The 7382-nt window shown below is 35.5% G+C and overlaps 1 pseudogene; it reads right to left on the reverse strand.

Moving 5' to 3' along the window:
• Positions 1-1434: 1434 nt before the first annotated feature.
• LOC140514368 (ERO1-like protein beta pseudogene) lies at positions 1435-2668 on the reverse strand (annotated as a pseudogene).
• Positions 2669-7382: the final 4714 nt, after the last annotated feature.

The raw sequence follows: 7382 nt of genomic DNA on the forward strand, positions 1-7382 counted from the left end.
AGAAACCACCGACCACCTCCTGAAAGAAATTTGAAAAGAGGAACTCTTGGAACATTGTAGCCAAATTGCAGAGCTTCCAGGTCAAGGAGAAAATATTGCAAGCACCTAGAAAGAAACAATTCTAGTATTGGAGAAGTACAATGAGGATAACACAAGATCTAGCAGCTTCTACATTAAGGGATTGAAGGACTTGGAATGTGATATACCAGAAGTCAAAGGAACTAGGAGTAAAACCAAGAATCACCTATCCAGCAAACTGAGTATAATACTTCAGAAAGAAAAAAAGATCATTCAATGAAATAGAGGACTTTCAAGCATTCTTGATGGAAAGACCAGAGCTGAATGGAAAATTTGACTTTTAAAAGCAAGAATCAAGGGAAGTATATAAAGGTAAACAGGAAAGAGAAGTGACAAGGGACTTGCTGACATTCTTGGTATGTATGCATACCAAGAGAGCACAAGGTGTGTTGAATAGAAAGGGGTGATATCTAAAAAACTAAAATTAAGAGGTGAGAGAGGAAAATATTGCGAGGAGAAAGGGAGAAATGGAATGGGGCAAATTATCTCATAAGAGAGGTGAGAAAAAGCTCTTTCAATGGAGGGGAAAAGGGGGGAGGTGAGAGGGGAAGAGTGAGTTAAATCTATTAAATAATAGATTGATATTAGAACATCTCCAGGTTACAATAATAAGGTCCACAACTTATTCCTGTATAAGTTACGATTATTTAATTCCTCATAATGGTATGGGGATAATTAGGTCTTTGACTTGGATATGATTCTTTTTTTTTTTTTTAGTTAATATCATAACTGTCTCAGTTCTGTTGCAATTAGTTAACTTATTTTTATTTTTTACACTTAAGAAATTCCTTGAATTACACATTTAAAAGACTGTTCATTATGATTATAATTCTAAAGGAGAAACAAATGAATTAACATAAACTAGGCACAAATATAAAAAAAATAAGGGTAAAAGGCGTAGAAAATTTTCTTATTGCACTATATGCTTTTTTCTTTACTAAGCACAGTATTTGTTCCTAGTTCTTTTTTCCGGGTATACCAATGCTATTAGATAACGACATAATTTAAAGTTATACAATTTCCTTAGAATAACAGGACAACAAAAAGAAAAAAATAAACTCTTCATAAAAAATGGCTTACTAGAAACATTCAATAGGTGAAAAATACATGAAATTAAACAGAAAATCAATATAATTTACATGTTGTAAATCTATATACTTCATTCATAAATAGTGCTAATCGATCATTTCCTGTTTTAAGGATCATAAATATTCAAGTTGGTGTCTTAATGTTTCCTTCAAGAGTTCAAATTCTTTAAGGTCAATAAGATCAGTCTTATTTTGCTGGATGTCCAAGACCAAAAGTCTTTACACAATTATTTTATGGTTACCTTTAACAAGTGTGTAAAAGTCTTTATTATCTGCTATGTTTCAATAAAACTTTTAAATTCTGCTACAATTTATATTTGTGTAGAGTCTTCCAAATTCATTTAAAATATCAACTGTTTCTTGATGAGTAATTTCAAAACCTTTAGATAAGCTATTCTCCATAAGATTCTGAATTTACTTTTCAGAAAACTGCATCTTCAAAGTAGTTTCTAAATCCTGAGTCTGTACTTTCTCCCATAACTTGCATTTGTTGCATCCAAAATAATCGTGTTATGTTCTTGAAATGCAACTGTAATTCTTCCTTTAATTATTTAGCTTCCTTTTGGTTTGCGACAAACATGAATTTCTCCTCAAAATATATAGGGAAGGACTTTGTATCTTGAAAGATCTCCAACAAAAGGCTTTTTTTGTCTCAGCATCTTCTTCTACATTTCCAGTGCAAAGGTCAACAACTGAGCATTCCAAATATGGAACCATCTTTGACAGAGTTTGGAGTACAAAAAGGTGAGGTTCTTCAACCTTCTAGGACTTTCACGTTTGTTCTACACAGGGTCAAAGCGGCACTTTAACGTTTTGGTGTTCGGTCCCCAACTAAGTTTTCCTCAGGTTTCTTCCAAAAGATATTCTGCCGACATATGTATGTTGATGCTAGCATGAGGCCTGGAAATTAGTTTATATAATTCTATTTTCTTCAGACACAAACCTTCTAGCCATTTTGTAGCATGATTCTCCATCATCCTTTCTCCATCTGGGTGGCAGTGGATCCAAAGGGCAATATACAGATCGAGGCTTGAAACAATTTTTTCATAGATGCTATTCCACATTCTCCTTTGTATCCTATGTAACTCTTTGAGTTTAGTAACAGATCCACATACTGTGTGGCTGGAAATCTCTCATTATCAAGTTCACAAAAGTGGTCTTATGAATCCATGCCAAATCAATGAAAATATCTTTATTTTGATTACTCAGTGTGCTGCTAATTGCTCCTACCTTATTAGCTATTTCTTTGGGGTAGTTTCTGCTTTTGAATACTTTTTAGAATGCCCTTATTTAAGTTCCATTGGAACTTTGCTCTCTGGACAAGGTTCCACTCCACAGTCTTTTATAGAACGTTGTCCATCTTCTGCCTAGAAAGGACATGGTCACATCAAATTAACCTTATAATGGTGAAAGTAGTCCTGTTCTATCAATTTTTGTGTTTAAGGAAAGATCTTATAGGTGTTGAAACTGTCAGTGCTGTCTATATCACACAAGTAATCATATAGGATTCAAAAGAACTGGACCTCAGCATTGTGCTCAGGGTCACCCAGGGCAGACATGGCAGGAGTTACCCTGGCCAGGTTACAGTGGCCAGTTTGGCTCATGCTGCCTTTGCCTTCTTCTTTCTTTCTCTGCTGTGGACCCAGGGAAGAGGGGGGTCACTCCTTAGTCCACTAGTATCACCAAGGCCATAAGCACTATGAAGAGTATCTCTTGTAGAATTTGGATCCAAAAGTAAACTTCTGGTTTTTGTCTGTCCTCAAGAAGTTCACCTAGGTTTCTCCAGAGTCACTGGGTCCTGAATTTAGCCCTAGTTTTTGTAGTTACCAGAGAGAGAAGCACCAATATCTGTGTTTTCAAAGCCATAGGACTTCTTGATGACTACTCAGAGTCTCAACTGGCACACAAACCTCTTTCTAAAGAGTAAGCCCCCAATTACTTAATTTTAGTAGAAGAATGGCTTGTGTTCTATCTTATAAATGCCTTAAAAGAAATATCCACTTTAATTTGTGGTTATTCATTTGACCATGGCTAGAAGTTGGAAATGTTTTACTTGATATGCACTGTTTTAAAACTAATTGCTCAATGTATGTATGTGTACCATCTCTGAAACTTTCCTTACAATTGTAGTTTATTTGGTAAATTTAAAATGAGTTATTTGTGTATTGGTGTTCTTCTTCTTATAGAAGAAGTTCTGTTATTAATTCCTTAGTGGAATCTAATACTTCTAATGAGGGAGTAAAGAATGACTAACGTGAAGTATAAAACTGGATTCTATTTTTTTTTCTGTTTTTATTTTGAGTTTCTTAGCTATATCAGGGTGATAATTGGTCAAGATTCCAAATTTCATTTAAAGATAAGTGATAGTTTGAATTAAAATTTCCATTATTTAACCTAGTAATTGGCAAATTAATTTAAAATTGTGTTAAAACCAATTTTGTAGGAGATTTGTAACAAAGAAAAAGGATCTCAGCAATCAACCTGAGTTTAAGAACACAGTAAGCTGGAAACTGCTTAGATCACACTCAGACTAGAAAACTTCATTAGGTGGTGTTCTGAAAATCAGACAGAGATGAGATGAGATTTATGAGCTTCAAATGATGAAATGTTGTTCTTATCAGTTAGTGACTCATTGAGGAGGCTATGCTTCTCGTTAGAATCCAATAGGGGAATGTGAAAAATAATGATTAATAATCAATATCTTGGTGATTCAGAGCTTCTCCTATCCTCCTTCTTCCAAAGTCCTGATTTTACATTCATTTTTTATACAGAAAGACATGAGGGATTATGAGATTGTATTGACAATCCTTATCCTAGTCAAACTTACAAGTTATATTATCTGAGGTAGAGAAGCACCATTGTGTTCTGCTTAGGTTTCCATGGAGACAGATTCTTCTGTCTAGATAGCCTAAGACTGGGAGTGATCTGGTATGATTCGGGTTGTCTGATAAAAGATAAAGTATTTCCTCTGTCAAGAAGTAAAATGATGATAAGATGACATAAACTATGTGCATCCTATATATACTGTGTACCCTAACCCCCAAATGAGCTGAGTTCTAACACTGCAGTTCCCGAAGCACAGCACCCACTTTGAGAGAAATAAACAATGTATTATATAGCCTAATTCTGTTTGTTTTTCTTAGACCAAAATCTGTAGGTTGAGAGTAGTGAACACCCAATCCAGTATCCACAAATTATTTTTCTAATGTATATCTCTGAAAATTCTTTGTCGTTGACCAATGCAATGGAAGACTATAAATTTTCCTCAATTTTCTCGGCTCCTTAAACCTCTCCAAGAAAGGAATTATATACCATTTCTAGCTTTCTCTATGGTCTGGGACATGAAGAAACACAAAAAAGGGAGGAAGAAACCCTATGAACTCAGAGTTCGCAAAACTAATCCTCAGTCCCCAAATGTTGCTCACTCAGATTCTCATTCTTCACCTACCCAATATAAGCAGTGTTGCACAAGTCAATTCATGAGTTTGCAAGAAAACTCATCTATACATCTCTGGCCTATCAGTGCCATAGGCAGCCAAAATGAAGAAGCATGTCAGATGAGATTACCAACAGTGTTCTGGGCTGCAACATGGTCAGCAAGAAAACTGAGAAATATGAGGAAATGGGACAGAGCAATGTGTATCATTCCAATAAAACTGAAGGAAAAAAAAAAACTGACATCCAGATGTGACCAGTTCTTTATACTCAGAAGTCTTTTGGGGCAGAGATTAAGGCCAGTGAAAACTGAATTGCCCAGTGTAAGAGGAAGCTGAGATATTTTTGAGGGCTAGCCTCCAGGGAAACTGCCATCCAAGAAGAAGGAATAAAAAAGTAAAGGAGAGGGTGCAAAATAAAAAAAAAATTACAAAAGATTTCAGAAGGAAGAAAAATCAGCTAAAAAATTTTGCTTAAGCTGTGCAAAGCCAACAGAGAAGCTATTAGTAACAAAAAGGACAATGACCTGCAAGGCACCAAAGCCAAGTTTCCAGATAATTCTAAATAAATATTATAAGATGAACGAAAATGAGTTAACATTTGATAAGGTAGGTGACATATGGATTCCAAAGACATCATGGAACCATGACCGGATGATTCCTAATGATTAAAAGGGACACAAAATTTGTGAAAGGAGAATTAATGGCAAGTAGAAACAATTGGCAGTATGAGAAGGGTGCTATTTCCAGAAAGAATGATACTCATTGTGAAGCCATGAATGCTCTCATTTTATTTTACATTTATGTTGTATTTCTTGTGAATGAGTAACTTCCTAATTAAGCATATTTGCTCAGACAAATGCCTGTTTTTTGCCTGTTTGTGATTCAGATTTCCCCCTTGTTTTCCACTGGCTAGATGAAACTTCCAGGACCACCTCTTCCATGTTCCTGTCCTTTATATGTTTCCCTTCAAACAGCTCATTAAGTATGCGTATAAGATTCTGACCTTTTACTTAATCAGAAGCCTAGTTCTGCTAGGTCACAACTCCTATTAGAACTAGTCACCTCTAACTTACATCTTGTTACCACTGCTGCAAAGCTAGGAGCAGTTTTAGTTCTGTGGAAACAGAATTTCTTTTGTTTCTCACAACTCCAACTTTTGTCTTTTAGTCAAATTCTGTTTCCACAACTTTCTTACATCTAGCTAATACTTATTCACTCTGTTTCTCATATGCATTCCTCTCCTCATTCCTCTCCTCTTTAATTGGGCATAATAAATATGGGAAGGGGAAAGGGGAGAAGATGATTGACACATTGACAAATCAAAGGAGGCCATGCCCTTTGTAAGTAAAGGTACAGAGATCCAAAAGAAAAGGTAAATCAATGAACTATCCATTTAGAAGTATCATCTCATATAGTAGTCTGGAAGAGAACATATTCTGATGAAGTTTTCTGGTGGGAACACTGTTCTAGCCATCTCCATCACAGCATGTCAGCATCTTCTTGTCTGCTTCTTGTAGAAATACAATTTGTTCTGTATATTCTCCTACAAAATTGATCTTGGCACAATTTTAAATGACCACTCAACCCTTATATTCTTATTTTTCTTTATACTTAGTTTTGCTGTTAGGTGATTCTTGGTTTTAATCCTAGTTCCTTTGACTTCTGGAATATCATGTTCCAAATCCTTCAGTCCCTTAATGTAGAAGCTGCTAGGTCTTGTGTTATACTGATTGTGTTTCCACAATACTCGAATTGTTTCTTTCTAGCTGCTTGCAGTATTTTCTCCATGACATGGGGACTCTGGAATTTGGCTACAATATTCCTAAGAGTTTCTCTTTTTGTATCTTTTTCTGTAGGTGATCAGTGGGTTCTTTCAATATTTATTTTACCCTCTAGTTCTAAAATATCAGGGTAGTTTTCCTTGATACCTTCATGAAAGATGATGTCTAATTTCTTTTTTTGATCATGGCTCTCAGATAGTTCCACAATTTTTAAATTGTCTCCCCTGGATCTATTTTCCAGGTCAGTTGTTTTTCCAATGAGATATTTCACATTATCTTCCATTTTTCCATTCTTTTGGTTTTGTTTTGTAATTTCTTGTTTTCTCATAAAGTCATTAGCTTTCATGTGTTGCACTCTAATTTTTAAAGAACAATTTCTTTCAGGGAGCTTTTGAACCTCCTTTTTCATTTGGCTAATTCTGTTTTTTAAAGCATTCTTCTCCACATTGGCTTTTTGGACCTTTTTTGCCAATTGAGTTAGCCTATTTTTAAAGGTGTTATTTTCTTCAGCATTTTTTGGTTCTTCTTTAGCAAGCTGTTGACTCATTTTTCATGATTTTCTTGCATTGCTCTCATTTCTCTTCCCAATTTTTCTTCCTCCTCTCTTACTTGATTTTCAAAATCCTTTTTGAGCTCTTCCATGACCTGGGACCATTGCATATTTATTTTGGGGGTTTTGGATGCAGAAGCCTTGACTTTTATGTCTTCTCGTGATGGTAAACATTGTTCTTCTTCATCTGAAAGGGTGAGAGAGAATATCTGTTCACCAAGAAAGTAACATTCTATAGTCTTATTTCTTTTCCTTTTTTTGGGCATTTTCCCAACCCGTTAGTTGACTTTTTAGTCCTTTGTCAAGAGTAGGGTATACTCTGGTAACCTGTAAGTTTTCAGTTCCTCCAAGGTGGCACTATCAAGGAAAAATAATTACTCCTCAGGGGCCCCCAGCTCTGCCATGCCCCAGGACTGTGCCCAAGGCTGAGATTCAGATCAGCTGCTCA

The sequence above is a fragment of the Notamacropus eugenii genome, chromosome 7 (genome assembly GCF_028372415.1).
Source record: "Notamacropus eugenii isolate mMacEug1 chromosome 7, mMacEug1.pri_v2, whole genome shotgun sequence".
Lineage (NCBI taxonomy): Eukaryota > Metazoa > Chordata > Mammalia > Diprotodontia > Macropodidae > Notamacropus > Notamacropus eugenii.